The sequence below is a fragment of the Alosa alosa genome, chromosome 22, assembly GCF_017589495.1.
Source record: "Alosa alosa isolate M-15738 ecotype Scorff River chromosome 22, AALO_Geno_1.1, whole genome shotgun sequence".
In the NCBI taxonomy this organism is placed as follows: Eukaryota; Metazoa; Chordata; class Actinopteri; order Clupeiformes; family Clupeidae; genus Alosa; species Alosa alosa.
In genome coordinates this window covers 29,055,672-29,078,113 of record NC_063210.1, presented here as the reverse complement: position 1 = coordinate 29,078,113, position 22,442 = coordinate 29,055,672, and the positions used below count along the sequence as shown (strand labels likewise).

The 22,442-nt window shown below is 41.8% G+C and overlaps 1 long non-coding RNA gene across 1 annotated transcript; it reads right to left on the bottom strand.

The window, feature by feature from the left end:
- Positions 1 to 13,042: 13,042 nt before the first annotated feature.
- On the bottom strand, positions 13,043 to 13,462 carry LOC125287256. Its single transcript, XR_007192333.1, has 2 exons — positions 13,315 to 13,462; positions 13,043 to 13,210 (listed from the first exon to the last, which is right to left on the bottom strand). It is a non-coding gene; the product is annotated as an uncharacterized LOC125287256 (long non-coding RNA).
- Positions 13,463 to 22,442: the final 8,980 nt, after the last annotated feature.

Genomic DNA, 22,442 nt, shown 5'->3' with positions numbered 1-22,442 from the left:
ACCCAATCGGTGAATTAGTGAAACACAAACAGCACACAGTGAACACACAGTGAGGTGAAGCACACACTAATCCCAAGCAGTGAGCTGCCTGCTTCAATGGCGGCCGGGGGGGCAGTGAGGGATTAGGTGCCTTGCTCAAAGAGCACTTCAGCCCACGGCCCACTGGTCGGGGCTCGAACCGGCAACCCTCCGGTTACAAGTCCAGAGTGCTAACCAGTGGGCCACAGCTGCCCACAAAATGTATTTATTATTTATTTATTATGTATTTCTCATTACTGTCATTTCAAAGTAATTTGTTACATTATAATATTACTGTATCTAAATTGTAAGGCATTACACTACTGTTGTATTACTTTTGAGTTACTTTCACCAAAATATCTAGAAATATGGATTTGGAATTCTAAATGCAGTTTATTATGCTTAATGCAGCTCATTGCACTTCTAATGGAGGGCGATGTGGTATAACATAATGACTGAGCTAGGCTTAAGGCTAACAACAGTAGAATGCAATAGGCGCAGTGATGGCTCATGATGCAATACAAGGAACAATCATAGCCAGAATTTTGTTAAAAGCAGACCAAAGGTCGAAGTCTGGTCAATTGTGATAGAAATGCTGTAACTTTAAGCTTAGGCCTACTCATTAAAATCAAAAGAGAGCCCAATACCTGTATATTGTACAACCCAAAACTTAAAGACATGTCAATATAGGCTACACAGTGCCGCTGCTGGCCATTTTGGTGCCCTAACTGGTGAAATACAGTATTAACCTAAGTAACCTAACCTAAGTAAGAGCAAAAGTCACCAAACCGGTTCTGAAGGAGGTGAGAATGTGGCCGGAGGGGGCCGTCTCACAACTTCAGGACTGCTTTGAAACAACAGACTGGGATATCTTCAAAACAGCTGCCACCCACAACAACCACATTGACATTGAGGAATACACAGACACTGTGACCTCCTACATCACCAAATGCATCGATGATGTTACAGAAATAAAACACATCACCACTCGGGCCAACCAGAAGCCATGGCTGACAGGAGACGTCCACAGACTGCTGAGGGCCAGAGACAAAGCCTTCAGAGCTGGAGATGTAGCTGGCCTAAGAACAGCGAGGGCTAACCTGTCCCAGGGCATCAGGAAGGCAAAAAAGGATTACACAGACAAAATAACAACACACTTCAAAGACAGTAGAGATGCACAGAGCCTATGGCAGGGCATACAGGCCATCACTGACTACAAGCCTGCGCCCACGGAGCTGTGAGAACAACACCTCTCTGCTAAATGACCTGAACAGTTTTTTTTTTTTTCCGTTTTGAAGCACAAAATGACACTCACCCACAGAAAACCCCACCTCCCCCCACGACCAACCTGTACCTGTCCTCTGCCAGCGTGAAGAGGACACTAGCCACCATTAACCCACGCAAAGCAGCAGGCCCAGACAACATACCAGGACCGAGTGTTGAAGGACTGTGCAGAAGAGCTGAAGGATGTTTTACAGACATTTTCAACACCTCTCTGGAGCAAGCAGTCATCCCATCACTTTTCAAAACTGCCACCATCATACCCGTGCCAAAGAAATCATCACCATCATGCTTCAATGACTACCGGCCCCTGTAGCACTCACGCCCATAATCATGAAGTGCTTCAACGGCTAGTCATGTCACACATCAAAGCCATCCTACCCCCACCCTGGACCCCTTCCAGTTTGCATACCGAGCCAAACGATCCACGGAGGATGCAATCTGCTCTGCCCTCCATCCAGCCCTCACCCACTTAGACAATAAAGACTCATATGTGAGAATGCTGTTCATAGACTTCAGTTCAGCATTCAATACCATAATACCACAACAACTCATCAGCAAACTGGACAAGCTAGGATTCAGTACCTCCCTCTGCAACTGGCTGCTGGACTTCCTGTTGCAGAGACCACAAGCAGTACGTGTCGGGACAACACTTCAAGCACTCTGACCCTGAGCACGGGGCCCCTCAAGGGTGTGTGCTCAGCCCCTGCTCTTCACACTGCTAACACATGACTGTACAACCACTCACAGCTCCAACCATCTGGTGAAGTTTGCGGATGACACAACACTGGTGGGCCTCATCACTAAGGGCTTATGAGGCTAACTACAGAGAAGAAGTAGACCTGCTGGCTAAATGGTGCAAAGACAACAACCTCCTGCTAAATGTCAGCAAGACCAAGGAGATTGTTGTCAACTTTCAGAGAGGCCACAAACAACTGCCACCACTGTCCATCGACGGAGATGCTGTGGAGAGAGTGAGCAGCACAAAATTTCTGGGGGTACACATCAGCGACGACCTCTCCTGGACCACCAACACAGCATCACTGGCTTAAGAAAGCCCAGCAGCCTCTACTTCTTGCGCAAATTGAAGAAGGCAAGTGCCACGACTCCTGTCATGACTACATTCTACAGAGGGACCATTGAGAGCATCGTCTCCAGCAGCATCACAGTGTGGGGCGGAAGCTGCACAGATCAGAACAGGAAGACCCTCCAGCGCACTGTTAACACAGCTAAGAGGATCATTGGAGCACCACTCCCCTCCCTGCAGGACATTTACACCACCCGCCTCACCCGCAAAGCACTAATGATTGTCAAGGATACAACCCACCCTGCACACAAACTGTTCAGCCTCCTGCCCTCTGAAAGCGGTACAGGAGCCTCCGCCTCCCAAGCACCACCAGACTGGCAAGTAGCTTCATCCACCAAGCAATCAGGATGCTGAACACTCTACCCACTCTCCCATCACTGACAGCCCCCACCAGCCTGCCAGGAACCTAGGAAACTAGGATCCTGTCTACCCTAACCCCCTCCCCCAACACCGCCCTGTGGAACTGCACTGTGACTGCGCAGCCCTACGTGTTGCTGCTTCACATCAAGCCTGATATACTTGAAATTACTGCATACTGCATATCAATGTAAATATACAGGTCACACAAGCACAAGTTTAAACTTCATGTAACTGTTAAGACTATATAAATATACAACACAACTACCTCTTTTTTTTATATATATATGTCCTATATTTCTATTTTGATACATACATGTTCTATATTTCAGTCTTGCACTTTAATTTAATGTTTATTGTCTATGGCTATGTCTATAGTATGTCTATGTCTGTATTTAAAGCATGTCTATGTCTGCATGGGAAAGTAAGAAACGAAATTTCAATTCTTTGTATGACCAGTGCATGTAAAGAAATTGACAATAAAAGCCGACTTGACTTGACTTGACTATGTCATCATATGGCCAACTATAAAGATGTAATCTGCCTGTTCTCAGGGATGGGTAGTATTTCTGAAACATGTAATATGTATTTCAAATACAAAATAGTATTTTGTCATTTGTATTTTATTGCGTTGAAGGAAATGGGTCTGTATTTTGTATCAAAATACTTTATTGGTGTGTATTTTTGTATTTTAAAAATACTGCAAAATACTATATGTGAAAAACACTAAAAAAGGTAGATACTACACACAGGTGTAATGAATAATTGGTAATTAAGCAACAATGGTTTATGTTTATCTCAATCAGCTAATGTGAGAACAGCTGTGTTCCACAACACTCACAGCTTTTCAGTGACGGCTATTGCAAGCATCAGCTCTGGTCTGAAGTATAAGTATATATACTCTTTTGATCCCGTGAGGGAAATTTGGTCTCTGCATTTATCCCAATCCGTGAATTAGTGAAACACAGTCAGCACACAGTGAACACACAGTGAGGTGAAGCACACACTAATCTAGTGCTGCCGCGATTAGTCGACTTAGTCGACCTAATCGACCATGAAAATTAGTCGACGGCAATTTTTTTAGTCGAAGAGTCGTTTTACTATTGACCGCCTATTTATTTTGGTCTCAAATCGCCTATTTATTTTGGTCTCTGTAATGTTATATTAATTAACTCTATGTTATTAACTCTTGAAACGTACAATGACTGTCTTTGGGAGTCAAACAGGCTAAGACTTTGGCAGTCATGTTTTAAACCCCGCTATGCACTGCACTCAAACTGTACGCCAGCAGCAAAGCTGCGTGCCTGCCTGCTTTCAGCCCAATTCATTATTAGGCAGAGCTAAGTGGGGGGAGCTAAGCTAGTAGGTTACGCTAGTCCAGACTCTGACTAATATAGTATTGTGGAAATTGAAATAAATGAAGTGAAGAGTGTCTCACGTTGACAACGCAACGGCGTGTCATTACTGTAATTCATTCATACCAAAAAACGTTACAACGAACATGCCGCCGCCCGTGATATCAACAATCAAGGTGCGCGTCATTTCCCATGGTCAATAAGTCAAAGTGAGGTAACCTATGTGGTAAGACACGCAAAAAAGTGCCTGTAGCCTACTTGCTTTGAACATGCTGATGCAAAGTCCTCAACTCCTGTCGCCTTTCAAAGTCCAGCGTTAGTAAACATTAGTAAAGCAGTCCTCTGATGTAGATGTTTTCACAAAGTTTTTGTGAACAATGTTAGCACTTTAAACACTGGCTGCTTTGAAGTGCATGTATAACAATATAGCATAACAATAATAATTGTGATGTGATATAAGGATAATTCACCCTTCGCTAAGTCCCGCCCTCCTTAGTTACTGTTTCTATGCCTGACAAGCTTTAGCACCCTGCACGTCTATTACATAGGGGGAGAACCGGGACTTTTCAATGAAATGTAATTTACAAAGACATCGTACCACACTGGAAGCTAATATTTTGTCACTAGCAACCTACATCTGTCCTCTGTCAAATACAGTTGGAATTTCATCTCTGAACAAAACCGTTCATGAGCTATTTAAGCAGAAGTCGAATGTGCGTTTTGTTTCATCCGACTCTCCTGGCCAGAATGAATGGAACAGGCATGGGGGACGAAAGAAGCATACCATTTAAGCTATGTACTTCCCACACATTTGACAACATATCATGAATGGTACTTCAAATAGGTGTTATTTTTAATAGATTGCTGATGGGCTATACATCTTGGTGAACGTCTGTTAACAACTTCTTGCCGTTATCGTGAAGCGTGTATCTCGCGGTTATTGAAATATCATGCAATATGCCATTTTTATAGTTAGAACAATATGTGTTCCCAATTATATCATGTTTCTATAGTGTAACATGTTATTTCACTGTGTCTTTACGTCGGTTAGGGCACCACACGTCCAAATAAGTGCCCTTCATGACCCACAGGCCTTCAGTCTCCACAGGTTAACATGGCAAAACTCGAAAAGCTTGACAGACCTCCCGTGCCTAGTGACGGGTTGCTAAGCCACGATTGGCCTGTGGCAGTTTTCGGGTGTGGCTTAGCGAAGGGTGAATTTGATGGGGGGTGGGTTCATGTAGGTGGGCCCTATGAGCACAATGGAGAAGTTTGCCTCGAACGTCGACTACTAGGCTGCAGCCTTCCAGGCCGCGGTCCATCCCTCCAATGAGCGTCGTCAAACAGTAAACGTCATCGACAGCGCCACAGTTTGTCTGAAAGAGCGACGAGATACTTGAGGTTGGAGGCTGTAAAAGCCGGCGTCTTTGGAGCTAACAGTGCTAAAATCAAGGATTTGACAATAAAAGAGTTACACATGTACACCGATGTTTGGTATTAATGTATCTTACAACCTATTAGCCTACTAGATCAATGGAAATGGGCCTGTGTTGCGCTGTATCAATGTTACGTTATATCCTCAGAAACAAACGATAAAAAAAACGTAATTTCATGGATGTTTATGTGTCTGATTGGTGGGCAGTTGTTTATTCGATGCTAATTGGATGTGGTAATGATGTCGTATCTTTCTTGTCACTCAATCTGTGAAATTGTCACTCTGAGGTAAATTGCAGGAACGGGACACCCAGATCAATGCAGTGATTCATTTGACCATCATTCAAAAGGTAATTGACTTGTCAATGTAGCCTGAACAAGTGCAGACGTTACCTGTATGTTACTTACCTATGTGTTGATATTGTGTGGCCCATGGGTTCATCTTTGATCAATATTAAGGCTAAATAAATAACTGTGGAACTGGGATTGGCGAAGAAACTTGATTGTTTGTCTATTCCTAATGGAAATTCTTCTTTGAAATGCAGCACAAGCTAGTGGACAATGGCTAGACTAGGTTATGAAGTAATGGTCTACATTATGTAATGCTGTGTAAGTGTTTATGTGCACAGCAAGACACTTATTAGCTATTCTTCAAATTTCTTAAAGATATTACACTAAGCACTTTCACTCACAGAAAAAAGATCAGATGGTCCAAAATGAACAAACTTTATTGGAGATACAGTAAGCAGTGTTGGGAAAGTTACTTCAAAAGCGTAATGCATTATTTATTACTTGTTACTGTCATCTCAAAGTAATTTGTTACATTACAATATTACTGTCCTTGAATTGTAAGGCATTACACTACATTTACATTACTTTCACCAAAATAACAGGAAATATGGATTTGGTGTTCTCAATAGATCTTCATGTGTTCAATGCAGCTCATTACACGGCAGGAGGTGATGTGGTATGGCATAATGACTGAGCTAGGCTTAAAAGAACACTATAATGGTTGCAGTTATGGCTCATGGGACAATGTAGGCCCCAAATGCCAAAGGTCACTCACAACTTAATATAGTAAAATATAGCCATAGTGAAATTGTATGTTGACTTTAAATGGTTCTCATCATTGCTGGTTGCCTTTCCTTCCACTTACAGTGGTGTAGACTTAATGCAAATAGTTTGAGAATAATGGCTACGATCTTTGTCTGTAAAAGCAACATTTTAGTTATTCTCACTGCTTGAAATTAGAAGTATAGCCTAACCATGTTAGATCTGTTGCATGAATGGGAGAGATAACTCAAATTCCCTTTCTACAGTCATCTAAACATATCAAACATATATAACTAACATATCAAAAAGGCAGAGGTGTCTTTGTAAATTTACATTTCTTACCCTAGTGAGGATTCAAGGATGTTTACAGTCACTTACATGCTTAGAAATACAATAACTTATGTTTATGGGTTGTTATCAGATGTTATCTTTCCCAAATTGATGTATGTGTAATGGCATGGGCTTGTTCACACCATCACATAATGGGGGAAGAAAGACAGTTGTAAAAATAGTAATTTATTAAGAAAAAGTGCAATCTAGCCAGGTCAATAATATGTATCTAGGTATGTTGGTGAAGTGTTGTGCCTGTATTGATGTAGTGAGCGTCAAGTAGATCAGTGTCGGAATGTTAGCTGTGAAGGAAGAAAATCATAAGAATCTTTAAGATAAGAGTGAGATACAGAATGATAAAGAGTGTGTCTGTGAATGAAGTAAGTTGGATAGTGCCTGTATAAAAGAAAACAGTGCCCACCTATGCAAAGTCCTGTAATGTATTTACATTGCATTGAAACGCATTGTGTGGCAAATATCAGAAAAGAAGAGTGGGTGCACTCGAAGCCTATCTGTTCTGTTGTCTATTTATAGGCAACAGCACACACAGGAGAACAGGATTGTGCCTGTTTAAATGAGTTAACATCTTTTTAGGTTGATCTGTGTCTTGCTGTGTCCTGCTTGTGGGTCATGTCTAGAAACTGGCCAAAAAAGAAACAGCAGACACTGAGTCCCTCCTTAACGAACGCTGTACAGATATGACTCACACCATATACACTTACATGTTTAATTGCACCTCTGACCTTGAGCATAAGACTGCAGCTGTTGCAATAAATGGAAAGGACTGTCAGTTAAAGGAAGGTAGCACCCTGATTACGCATGATATATTTACATATTTGGTATTGCTGGATTCAGCACAACCTTTCTAACAAAATGGATTTGCATCATTAAATACTCACAAGCTGTTGTGTATATGTGTGTGTGTTGGGAATTGTGAAGAACTGACATATATACCTGATACATGGCCAGGGGCAGCCGTGCCTACTGGTTAGTGCTTCGGACTGTAACCGGAGGGTTGCCGGTTCGAACCCCGACCTGTAGACCACGGCTGAAGTGCCCTTGAGCAAAGCACCTAACCCCTCACTGCTCCCCGAGCGCCGCTGTTGATACAGGCAGCTCACTGCGCCGGGATTGGTGTGTTTCACCTCACTGTGTGTTCACAGCTGTGCTGAGTGCGTTTCACTAATTCACGGATTGGGATAAATGCAGAGACCAAATTTCCCTCAAGGGATCAAAAGAGTAGATATACTTATACTATACATGAACTCTTCCCATGTCAAAAACAGACAGTATGTTACCATGTTATTTTCACCGCTGTTTATTTCTTTCATTGACAAACTGTAGGTCTATACTTTTTTTCCAGTAATGGAGGCCAGCTGGATTGAAGCTTTGGAGCAGTCTCTACGAAAAGAGACAAATCCCCATGTTAAGAGAACAATTGTCGTGGTGAGAGACAAGAGTAAGGATGCTTTTATGGCATCCCTTCAATCCTTGGAAGAAAATGGCCTTGGAAATTGGAAAAGCCTGAAAAAAAGACAGCCTGATCAATTTCAGTGGAGATGTGAGAGAGCTAGTCACTGCAAAGGGAAATCTTCCGGAGACCCACAAAAAACAAGAGCCAATAGCTGTGGGGCTTATGTGTCTTTCACATGTGTAAGCAACAACTGTTGCAATGGGTGTATTATCCGTCTAATGAGTGAGCATTCGGGACACGATCCGACCAATTCATTGGAGAGCAGTGTGAATCGTATGGACCCTGATGTGATTAACTACATCCACACACTAATTCAACAGGGCCAATCGAATGCAGAGGTCCTCCTCCACTGCAAAGAATGGGCCGACATGTACATGAACTCTTCCCGTGTCAAGGACAGGCGTTACCACGTCACTCCAAATGATGTCATAACCATCCGGAAGAGTTACAATGCACACTGTCGCATGGACTCAAATGACTCTGTGAGTGTGGATCATTTAGTGAAATCCACACTGAAAAATGATATACTGCACTACCAGCCTCTGTCCCACTCTGAAAATCAGCCGTTGGTTATTGTGTGTAGCACGCCATGGCAGAGAGAACAACTGAGGAAACATGGCTCAGAGATGATCTACTTGGATGCAACATAGAAAGGCATAACACAATATGGATTTGCATTTTATGCGGTCATAATTAAATCTCAACAAGGACGTGGCGCTCCAGTGGCCTTCTTCATTTTAAGCGAGGAATCCACCGAGAACATCTGTCTATGCCTTAAGAAGTTGCAAGAGGCAGTCAGTCCCTATCAACCAAGGTATTGAAATTTTACATTACATGTAGTGTGTCACATACTCTGATTTAAACATTTTGTCTCACCCTTGTCTCAATATTGACCTGCTTCCATACTGGCTCCCTTACTAGGCTAGGCCTTAAACCAGTCCTATTTGGTTTGTCAGTATAAAAGGAGTAAATATTGATGTTTTTTTGACAAGGACTGACACCCTGGAAATAGAAAATAAATAACAGCATTGGATTCTGTTCTGTCTGATCTACACACTGCACTTTCACCTTTAAAATTCCCATCAGTACAACCACTTCTGCAGAATAGCTTTCTGCCTTTGAGCACCCCTATCCACTTTCATTTTTATCTGAACATCTTACCATTACCATGCATGTCCATGGGGGAGGTTAATTCAGCTGTGTAATGCCTGGTCTGTGTAGTACCTGGTCCCTCGATCTGTCTCTCGATCAGCTAAGGCATTTCTCCAGACTGCATGCTCCTCAGCACTCTCAAACATTTCCCAACTCTGAACTCACACTATACTGACTTTGCACTCATTCACTACTCAGCACTCATGACCCCCCCCCCCCCCACACACACACACACCTACAAGACTTTTAGCACTTTTACATCCCTCTCCCTATGCTACAGACCTTTTATTTATTTTCTTATTTCATCACACGTCAAAACACACACACACACACACACATATCTGACTTTCTCCAACTTTTGCACATATCTTTTTATTTATTATTTTTGATTTCTCCTCCATCTACCCATGTCCTTGATTGCCTAGCCTTTCTGCCCCCCCCCCCCATCCCCAACACACACACTTACATCATCACTGTCATCACTTCACATACATACAGCACACTGCTTGCTACAGTAAGCCTCCTCTACATACTTGCTGCACACTGCCCCCTCCCCCTACATACACAGCACATTGTCTTCAGGATCTTCTCCAACACACATCCTCTACATACTTACAGCACACTGCCCCCACCTACCCACACACACACAGTCACTGCTCCACTCCCCTCCTGCCCACACACACATCTTCACTGTCATCACTCACATACATTACATACAGTACTCTGCTTGCAATAGTAAGTCCCTGCCCCCCCCCACATACACAGCACATTTCATCAGGAAGCTTCTCCAACACACATCCCCAACATACTTACAGCACACTGCCCCCCCCCAATACACAGCACATTGTCTCATGAGGAAGCTTCCCCAACACACATATTGCACACTGCCCTCTCCCCACATACACAGCACACTATCCCATCTCCCCTGTCATCCCCCCCAACACACACACCAAGACCCCTGGCAGTTGGGTTAGCCCCTTGAGCCGTGGATCTGCCCAAGGTTTCTTCCTTGGTAAGGGAGTTTTTCCTTGCCCCTGTTGCTCTTGGGTGCTCCTTGTTGGTGCCCCCCACCCAATCCCAATCCTCCCCCCCCCTTTTTATGCAGCCCTTGCCACTTAATCTACTAAACCCCTCTTCTACTGCACTCTTTACCCCCCCCCATTAATGCACAAATAGGCTGACACCAGACATAATTTCACTGCATTTCTTACTTCCAGTAACTATATGCATGTGACAATAAACTTCCTTGTATCCTTGTATCCTTGCTATCTGCTGACACCTCCACCCCGCTGATTACATCTTTGGTTGATTTTTGGTCATATTTCCTTGAGAACTGGGGACATTCATATTTCAACAGTCAATATCATTAAAAGAACTTATGTTTTAGCTTCAAAAATCGGGGGACAAAGTGGGTTCAGATTCACTCACACCCTTACGCTTTCCCTGCTTATTACATCAATTCTGTGTCTTGTCTTGGAAATAGGTGTGTCATGGTAGACAGGGATCTAAAGGAGATCAATGCAATAAGGAAAGCTTTTCCACACACTAGAGTTTTACTTTGCTGGTTCCATGTTCTTCAGGTAACAATCTCTCTCTCCACTTTCAAAAATAAATATCAGTTTCTCTCTTTGGTAATTTGTTATCTAAGTATATTTTTTTGTTTGTGATCTATAGGCAGTCCATCGCTGGCTGCAACGTCAAGATGAATGCAAAAAACATCCAGCGGTGAAAAATGAGGTCATTAGGGCAATGATTGCCCTCAAACAGTGTGCAACAGTGAGTTAAACACTTGTTTATTTGTCAATTGTTTATTTGCTAGTGTTCCGACTTTCTTCTTGTTGAACTTATGTGGAAATGTATTGTGGTTTTATAGGAGACAGACTTCAAAGACATGTCACACCAAGTACTACACAGTGTGGATGAACTCACAGGCACCTCAAACATCTCAAACTACCTGAAAATGCAGTGGTTTCAATATTCTGCAATGTGGGCCAATTTTGGAAGGAGGGTGTTCCATCAAAATAGTGAAACCAACAACTTGGCAGAGAGGTTTGGATTATGTTTACATTCAACTAAATTGATTATCAACTCTGTGGTGCATTAGACATGCAGGTTACAAAAAAGACACAATGGCTTCACACCTAGTTATCAATTCAAAATCTGCAATTGCTTGGCATGCCCCTCATGCTCCATAATCCTATGGATCTGTTGTTGTAAAGATTCTTTTTCAGCATGAAATACCAGTTTCTGCAAGGTTATGCAAACAGACGTGTGGATGAACTACTACAACTTCTCAATGAGAAGGTGGTGACCTACTACAGGTTGGTTTGCAAGCTTAATGTCAAAACCTGTCGTGTATTGCATGTTGCTTTTGGAATTGCTTATAGTGGGGCGGCTTAATCTTTAGGGAATCTCTTCCTTAGTGCGTATACCAAATTTCATGCTTTTATCACAAAGTGATCGGTTTTTCACCTACCTAACCTTCTAATATTACTCATTTTCTTTTAAATATCTTATGTCTTTAAGCTACCTTGATGAACTTCACCAAGCTGGCCGGATACCACAATCCAAAAAAGAGAATGTAGCTGAGCTGGTGTCAAGGATGCTAAGCAAAGGCTTACATGAAAAAGTGGTATATCGGTCTAATGGTCAACTGTCAGTGCCTTCTGAATCAGATGATGGAAAATCTTACAGTGTTGACCTCATCACAATGCAGTGTGAATGCTATTGGGCTGAAAGGGGAAATCTGTGCAAGCATATTACATTGGGAAAGCATGTGTGTGAAAAGATGGGAGTGGACATAGATGAGAGCAGGAGAGGATTGGCACACATTCTGATAGAACAAGGCAGTTATGAGCGTGATGGTAACTACTTGATTGTTCACCACAGACAGTGTTTTGGAGTTGTAAACTTACAAACAAAACAGTGCACTTGCCTTGCTAGCAGCCTTAAAGAAATGTGTGTGTGCCAAAAGGTTTCAGAGCTCCTAGCTCTGGAGGACTGTCCACAGGATATCTCTCAGTCTGATGAAGGGGTGTCATCGGTCATCTGTCAGTCATCAGGCAGCCAGTCAACGATCAGCCAGTCATCTGGAAATGACTCAAACCAAGATCATCCAGCACAATGCAAAACTGTGAGACAGATGATAGGAGAGTTGTACAGCTGGTGCGAGACCAGTGATTACCGTGAAATGCCAGATTTACTGTCTGCAGTACAGAGAGTTCACCAGATTGCTTTTGGACGGTATGTTAGCAAATCACAAAAAAGAAAGATCCAAAAGCTGCAGAAGTGCAGGATGAGAGCCAATGAAACAAAGAAAACCACACAAAATATGCACTCATACACACTGAAAAAAGGCTTTACACGTGCAATACATTCACACAGGCCAGATTCACAGTTCAAAATTACTTCTTCACAAAGAATAATAAGAGATGGGAAACGTCTAAACTTTGGAGGAGCATCTAAACGTGAGAAATAAAGGCATGCACATAGCCAGTTAAGTGCATTTTCAACAATATTTTAATGGTTTCACCTACATATGAAATTGTTGATTTTTCAAGCATATTCATGCATGTTTGAAGTTACATGTTGCATGCTTCAATAATAATTTGAAAAATACATACAGTTATTGCATTATTGTGGTGTGCTCACTGTCTGTCTCAGAGCTGCCTAAACCAAGTGCGCATAAACTGTGTTATGTTCATAGAGAAGGGTGTGTACAAAGCATTGAAACACTACACAGAAATTCAAATAGAAATAGAGATGATTCCAACCTTTAAGTGCTTCAGTTTGTGCATCAGCACACGCCATGAACAGGCCTTGGAATACGTCCAACAGCTTGTAACCAAGGCCATGGTGGCCATATCCCACAATCCAGCTTCCTCTTTAATGCTGCTTGTTAGGGTTTTCAGCATGTCCCTTCAAGATATCAATGCAAAACTATTTCACTGGAATGTACGTCATAAAGTTATTTATCAAACTCACTTCCGTGCCTCACTTATTTATTTTCATCTGCCATTTCATAGTATATACATAGTAGTTGTGTTTCTAAGGGATATCAAGTGACCTAGAGGGCTGAAATGTGGTCAGTTCAGAGATGCTTGTAATCCGGCAGAAAGAAAAAACTATATTCTAGCCTCTGTAGCTCTTTGTCAGTACATCACACAGTTATCTTGACTGCTTCCTAAAATGTAAAGCTACAGGTTCTCAGCTTTCTATAGAGGTCCAGCACTTGATGGTTGACCCCAAAAGAGGTGGGAACAATGCCCTTGTAAATAGGCACAGTGCAATTTCAGGCAAAAACTTGACATTTTTACTGAGAACTATGTTAATAAAGCCAATTCCGAAAAAAATTGGGACGTTTAGGTAAAATGTAAGAACAAAAAACTGTTGCTTTAAATTAACGTAAATATCCTAAATAGCAACAACAAAAAAAGTTTCAACAACTTCAACAAAAGCTGGACTATTCTCAAACAAACACTTGGACCACTTTGCAACAAATATGTTGTTTATAGTATTTATTTCTTCTTTACAGTTCACACAACGTTTTCGGAATTGTGTTTATACTTTTCAACTACAGCTTTTTTTTTTTTTTTTTAAAGTTGACACTTACTTGAACTGTACAAGTTGACCTCGGGCCACATCTTTTCTTGCACCCCCTTCAGTAGCTTGACCGTGTTAAAAGGTACCTGTGTGGCGACCAGCTGCCCGGAGCTCTTGACCTTGTTAAAAGGTACCTGTGTGGCGACCAGCTGCCCGGAGCTCATGACCGTGTTAAAAGGTACCTGTGTGGCGACCAGCTGCCCGAAGCTCTTGACCTTGTTAAAAGGTACCTGTGTGGCGACCAGCTGCCCGGAGCTCTTGACCTTGTTAAAAGGTACCTGTGTGGCGACCAGCTGCCCGAAGCTCTTGACCTGTGTTAAAAGGTACCTGTGTGGCGACCAGCTGCCCGAAGCTCTTGACCTTGTTAAAAGGTACCTGTGTGGCGACCAGCTGCCCGAAGCTCTTGACCGTGTGAAAAGGTACCTGTGTGGCGACCAGCTGCCCGAAGCTCTTGACCGTGTTAAAAGGTACCTGTGTGGCGACCAGCTGCCCGAAGCTCTTGACCTTGTTAAAAGGTACCTGTGTGGCGACCAGCTGCCCGGAGCTCTTGCCCATGTCTGCTGCCTCTCCTTCCAGAAAAAAAAAGTTAAATTGTGCTTTGTTAGATGAATCAAGGGTCCCTTCATAAAACGTATGTATATAGATCTACATACACCCTTACAAAGTACCAGTGTTATGCAAGTCACCAAAGTGGCCACTGACATTCCCTCTGGATGGCCCACTCTCCTCCTAAGCTCTTCCACTGTTACTGTGTATCTTATTAGAGAAGCATGTTACAGGTATCCTTCTGCAATGGCTTCCCTGATAGCAAAGACACTCTGGATCTGGCCCAAATGCACCATGCAGTTTGGCCCAGGTCCGCGAGTCCAGGTCCAAACACACATCGGCCCAAAAGTGGGTCGGATCTGGAGCACATATGGGCCAGCACTAGTCCAGCTCTGTTAAAACCAATTTCATTTCAAGTGCCTGAAAACTGACCTGGGCCAAAACTGTAAACCAACACAAATACAACACAGCTTGGTGTTACAATGTTAAGGGCCGGAACCCCCATCTGGCATGGATGTGGCCCGATACAGAAAACTTCAGCAATGAAAAGCCTTTTATGCGGTTCCAGGCCAAAGGTTATTGCTATATGGATTACTTTCTGGGCCCTAATCAACGAAAAGGTAAATGTACCATAAGGTGATATGACTTAACTGACTGACTGACATCTTGAATACAGTAGAACACAGCAAATCCAGTGCTAAACTGTTCAATCATTGCTCTGTTACAAAACACTTGTGCCACTTTGCTTTAATATAATTCATCTTATATCACATTCACATAACCCCTTGCCCTTAAAACAAGGCTATAACACAAATCTCTTCTTTCGGTGCCCAAATCCTAATGGGAGGATGGCCTCTACCTCCTTGAAAATGACCGGAACCAGTTCATCTAAAAATGTCATGACAAAACACAGCTCAAACCCAAGACATTCAAGTATGAAAATGTGAGTAGGACAAATTATAGACTACACAGAATGATGGAGAAACAGTATAAAACTCTCTGACTTACTCTGTGTTTCTTGTGTAGCCATGTCCTTCAAAGAGAATGATACAATTTGAAGATTTTACCAGAAACAATATTGTAGACCTAAGCTGCTACAATCAAAGTTCCTAATTATATGTTGTCTATGTCCATAATTTGTTAGTAGCCTACGAGATTCGCATTGTAATGTATCAGTTGTTTAAACTTACCCCATCACGTAAACTTTCAAACTATTATAATATATCGGTTTCAACTTACCATTTAATGTAGAAGTTGGCAAACCGACAAACGTTCCTGCAATTTACCTCAGAGTGACAATTTCCCAGATTGAGTGACAAGAAAGATACGACATCATTATCACATCCAATTAGCATCGAATAAACAACTGCCCACCAATCAGACACATAAACATCCATGAAATTACGTTTTTTTTATCGTCTGTTTCTGAGGATATAACGTAACATTGATACAGCGCAACACAGGCCCATTTCCATTGATCTAGTAGGCTAATAGGTTGTAAGATACATTAATACCAAACATCGGTGTACATGTGTAACTCTTTTATTGTCAAATCCTTGATTTTAGCACTGTTAGCTCCAAAGGCGAGGCTTTTTGCAGCCTCCAACCTCAAGTATCTTGTCGCTCTTTCAGACAAACTGTGGCGCTGTCGATGACGTTTACTGTTTGACGACGCTCATTGGAGGGATGGACCGCGGCCTGGAAGGCTGCAGCCTAGTAGTCGACGTTCGAGGCAAACTTCTCCATTGTGCGCCCTATGACCCCAAAGTATGCCATGACCGGGCCTCAGGTCAAAGAAGTTGTCTATGTCCATGGCAACACTTGCATACAAATAAAGTCTATCAAAGGTCTGACATTAGATCTGAAGGTAGCATTTTAAATGGGTGTTTTTTTTAATACATAATGTTTTTGAACAGTTTACTTACAGTAATACAGCTTCTAACAAAAGTGATATATATATATTATGTTTTCCCTTTAGTTGAATTCAAAATAAAACGGACACAACAAAATAACAAACACTTGATTTTTAAAAAAAATTAGTCGTTTAGATTAGTCGACTAATCGAAAAATTAGTCGAAAGATTAGACGTTAGAAAATTAGTCGTTAGTGGCAGCACTACACTAATCCCGGCGCAGTGTGCTGCCTGCAACAACAGCGGCGCTCGGGGAGCAGTGAGGGGTTAGGTGCCTTGCTCAAGGGCACTTCAGCTGTGCCTACTGGTCAGGGTTCGAACCGGCAACCCTCCGGTTACAAGTCCGAAGCACTAACCAGTAGGCCACGGCTGCCCCAAAGCACTGGTGTGAAGTCGTACGCAAGTAAAGATGAGCAAGGTTACCTGTGCAAGTTCACATAAGGACACCGACAAAGGCAACAATGTCCTATTGTCTCCATGCCAATCTTTAACAGAAAAAATGTCAGATATCTCAATGAACCACAATTTTTTTTAACCTTTATTTAACCAGGAAAAGTCCCATTGAGTTACAGTAACTCTTCTCCCAGGGAGTCCTGGCCAAGACTGGCGGCAAAATGTTACAAAAATATATATATATACATAAAAGACAGGACAAAGTTTACATACTACACCACAAATCTCTGTACATACACTACACAAACACAATCAAGACATTACACTTAACTTAAGCTAATACAGACATACAACATTTAAGGGCACCAGTTAAAAACAATTACACTGTTCTGTCAGAGTTGACTTTAAAAGATTTTTAAAAGTATTGAAAGATGGAAGTGATTCAAGATTTAGGCTGTTTTGAAGTTCATTCCAAACTTTTAGGTGCATATGATGAGAAAGCTGTTTTACCAATTACCAACAATGACATCAATAGATGGTAAGGTGTTGAGTGTGTTTGAATTCCCTTCCTTGTAGCATCCTTATCTGCATTCCACAGATACATAGCCTTATGATTTTCTTATTCAGTTCTGCACTGGACTTGAATTACGAAATTTGGCACAGATCCACAATTATGATTTTGGCCTATTGATTATAATGTGGTTAATTAATTAAGTAAGTATAAGTATATATACTCTTTTGATCCCGAAAATTTAATCTCTGCATGACAGGGGCCAAATTGTATTGTTTTTTACTATATAGTTTTAATAGGCTAAATAAAAAAAGCTTTTTTGCAGTGTTTCCATACTTCCTTGAAAAAAGTATTTTGAGTATTTTCTAAATACAAAAATACAGTATTTTATTTTGATACATTAAAAATGGGGGTAGGCCTATTAGGTATTTTATTTTGAAATACATTCTGATGTATTTTTGCCCACCCCTGCCTGTTCCCAGCATTAGCACAACACTTTGTGATGGTTAGCTTGTCACCTGTGACGATATATGCTAGGCCTAAGTAACCTAACTGGGTGCGTTTGGAGATGCCTGATGAAATCAGACGTTGTTGAATAGGCATAATTTATCCTGGTGCCACACACCTTGCATGTAGCTGTTCGCTTATTTCCTCTGTGCACGAAGTTTTTGTAACCGAAAGTAATGATAAAAGGCACAACTCCGGGAGGACTTCTTGTCGCCATGGTCAATGCATTTTTTTTTATATCTGTGAGTGTGCGCACATGCGTTACGTTGCACATTATGGCAAAGGGGCCATGCCGCTCGTTATACGTTTTCCAAAGTATACTGTAGCCTATGTAGCAATAAAATAAAATAGAAATACATGAATACATTTAGATTAAAAAAACAATAATTGCATGAAATACAGCTTGTTCGGGAGTCTCAAAGCTCGAGTCAGTCAAGTCTGAAGTCTTTTGAGTGGAGTCACAAGTCAAGTCTGAAGTCATTGTTTTTGCGATCTCATTGTTTTAGGCTCGTGAAAAATAGTTTTCACAAGTGCAAGGATATTTGGATTCAATTCATCATGTTTGCTATGTCATTAGATAAAATACATGTTAAAAAAACTAACAAGTCAAAGAAAAGCTTTATGGGATGAGATCATAGAAGAAATATCTGGTGTCTCGCAATGTTCATTTCTATGGAAATGCACCTAGTTTATCTTTTATTTCTTTGCATTGTGCAGACTACATTCACAAATACACTGCAAGATTGGCAGCCTAGTGACTTCTTTTCTGTGCTATAGCCTATGCGACTCTCCGTACGGCACACCCATATTCAACATGACTCCTAACTTTGGTTGAAAGAAGCTAGGTTTAGCTGTGACAATATCCTGGGTAATCCTAACAGCTAATGTTATTTTACACAGTAAAATCCGAATTTGAAAGCCTGGTCACCAGTTGCCAGTTTGTATGGCTAGTTTTCCTACTTAGACTCTGCATAATGAAAAAGCTTTGTATGTCCCCTTTCTTCTTCTTGGGTGGCATAGCTGATCTACAAACCACAAAAAGGGGCAAACATGTACATGCTGAAGGGCAAAGGGAATATCAGAATGTTTTACTTTGGCCTTTTATTGGGGATGTATTGGCAAAGACTTTCTAATGTGGAGACAGCACTCAAAAAATACTCCATAGAAATGCATGGGGCTAGTTTGTCACGCCAATATGGCCGTTGTCTACACATATCCCACACCTTCCTCGGCAAAACGTCGACATGTGAATACATTGAGCCAATCATATGGTGTGTTGTGAAGACATCGTGCCAATCATGTGTTGTGATCTCGCCGCTGGAGCAAGATTGGTGTCGTGAACCCTTTCGACGCTCTACTTCGAGAGACCAACCTCCACTCATGCCATCGATGTTGAATTTTTGGCGTCTGATGGAAACGGATCAATCTGACCAACAATTAACATCGATTTGACACTCTTTTGCTGTCCGGGTTTGCAAATCATTCATTTAGAACATTTAAGTTGCGCTGTTGATTATATTATTATAATCACAGCACGGCCTTACTATGTTATCATTACCATATCATTACATTATCGCAATTAATAAGTCATCATAATCATCATCGTCATCATGGCATGTCACACCTATCTGCTCCACCAATGAGTTCTTATCATGTAGCCTCAACTAGGCTCCACCACCTGCTCACTGTCCCTCTGCTCTGTATGCTTGCTTATCCTCGTTCAAACTCAACGAACTTCAACATGTTGCTGACATATGCTACCCTACTTGCAATATTGTATTTTTGAAGCTTCTACATTGGTGTTACTTTTGCACTATTGTCACTACCGGCACCCGCTGCAATTTCGAGCAACTTCAGAATTACGCACTAGGCTACTTGGAACATAACACATTTGACAAAGGACAGATGTATGTTATAGTGACAAAATATTAACTTTCAGTGTTTTACGATGTCTTTGTCATGAGGAAGTGTTTTTCCCCATGCATTTATTCTAGGCTACTGTCAGTGACTGCCGTGAGAGAAGCGGGTTCTGTGTTTTGTTCATGTCAGTGACTGACGCGAGAGAAGCGGGGTCTGTGTTGCGTTGCGTTAATTTATTTTCAATTGGGCATGCCGTGCCGTGTCGTCCACAGCTCAGTTCTGACAAAGCCGAATTTACTCCTTTTGAGTGCGCGCATTTTTATGGTTATATTGCTTGACAGGGGGGATCCCAAGCAGCTTTCAGCCATAAGGCTACTTTGAGAACATTTCCTAATTCACCCGACACTAATATTCAAAATGTTGAAAACTATTTCGGCATAGCCTATTAACTGACCACTCGATTCACGTTGACTGGGGTGCAGGGGGGGTCATCAGACATTTGTGCCCAGTTAATCCGGCCCTGCCCCCAACAAATCACACCTTCCCACCAGCTGTGACAGCTTAAAAGAAGTCAAGAGGACTCCTAACTCACAGACCTATTCACAAATAGAAGCAATTTTGCATTGTAGGCATAACTAACATGCAATAACGCCACCAACAACCAAAACTAGGCTACTCATTGTCAACATGTAAATTAAATGTAACATTATTGTGAATCAAATTAAAATGTTCTCTTTTGCAAACGTAGGCATAGGCATACAGTGGGTCCCAGTTAAGTTTGGACGGGTTCCTTCAGGAATCACGCACCCCATTTTCTCAGCAGAAATAGCACAAACTGCAGTTGACACAAACAACCACAAGGTGTCACTTTGGAGTTCTGCCACTACTATTTTTGATACGACTTGACTTACTGCTTCCATGATGCATTTTCCAAGTCAGTAGAACAATCAGAGAAAGCTGAGCCATTACCAAACATATATGATAATACAATAGCATGAGTTTATATATCTTATACCCTATTTGTCCGCGGTTACTTATAGATTTGATAGTGTAATGATAAGCGCATGAGACTTTCAGCGGGGGCGGGGAACTTAAATTGATCCGCGGTAGTTTAAACTTACACTTGACAAAACATTCTAATATGAAAATGTAGATGCAATTGTTGTAAGATGGTGCAGCTCCTTTAAGAAAGCACCGTGCAGGGATGGAGAGAGAGAAAGAGGGATATGTGTTAGAACTTAGATGCGTGTGGAAAGTGCTGTTGAGACTGGAGCGAGTCATATTCAAAATAATGCAAAAAATAAATCCACAGATAAAACCAATTATCCTCATTCATTGCAACCGCAGCATGCCTGCTTGCCGACGTTCAAACGAAAAATATATCAAAGCACCTTTTGCGTTTGAATGTAGCACAAATTTAAACAGCTTGACAAATGATTTAGCTAATTGATTATAGCCTGTACAGCAATTGTTGAACATTTACCTGTACAAGTACATTGTTAGCCTACAGACCAATTTCCATAGTGCACATCTTATCAGTTTAACAGTTTGAATGTCGTGTGTTTCTGCATTGACAAATACCGTTCAGCACAATGATTCATGCCCAATTAATTTCCCCTGTTAAAGTGTTCGCCTTTGTTACACTATTTGGTTTCATGATGTAAGCCTAGCCTATGATAAACACCATATGGCCAAATAGTGACTCAGCTAATGTTATAGGCTATACAATTTCCCCTCTTAAAGACAAGCTGGTGTAGCTTATTAGACTAGGCTACTATTAAAATACACCGACGGTAGCCTTGGCTATGTGTAGCCTAAAGTAAGCTATCGCATGATTTCATGCACGTAAGTTCATGCATCTGTCAGGTTCGTACAGGGCCTCGCACCCCCTTGCGACGGCCCTGCAGCTCCTCCTAAGACAGCGAGGAAAAAGTTAAAATACGCGATAAACCCGGGAAAAGTTGACAGGTTTGTTTCGGTCCCGGTGATTATTTGTGAAATTGTGCAAACGACAGCCTTTTCAAGGCATTTCAAGGAAGGAGTCGTAGCATGCAAGCTCCCAAATTGACCCAGTAGACAGAAGGCATCAATAGCCTAAATTGTTGGGACTGGGGAGGGTCATGCGTTTTTTCTCAATCACTTTGGAGGGTCATAGAAAAATGTCTTGCTGGCGAGGGAGGATCACGTCTCTTTTGACTAACGCTCCCAAAACTCCTCCGGTTGCCCCTTAAATAAATAACGAACAGTCCCTAATTGATTATAGCCTGTAGGCCTACACCAGCAATTGTTGAACATATACCTGTACAGGACATTGACAGTAGGCCAGCCTAACAAGCAGATGTTGCAAAAAAGACGCAATTAATCAGAAATAAATAATGTAATCTGCATCGCTTTATTTAACTGCAAGCAACAAGAGGGTTGAGTTAAGCTGTGAGGCCAAACCAAAAGAGCAGAGCCTATCTGCTAAGGCACTCGATAGGCTATAACGAGCTGTGTGCGCCTGGAAAGACAATAAGATGCTTTCTGAATAGCACAGCGAAGACGGCTCTGGTCATCCCATACCCTCCCCC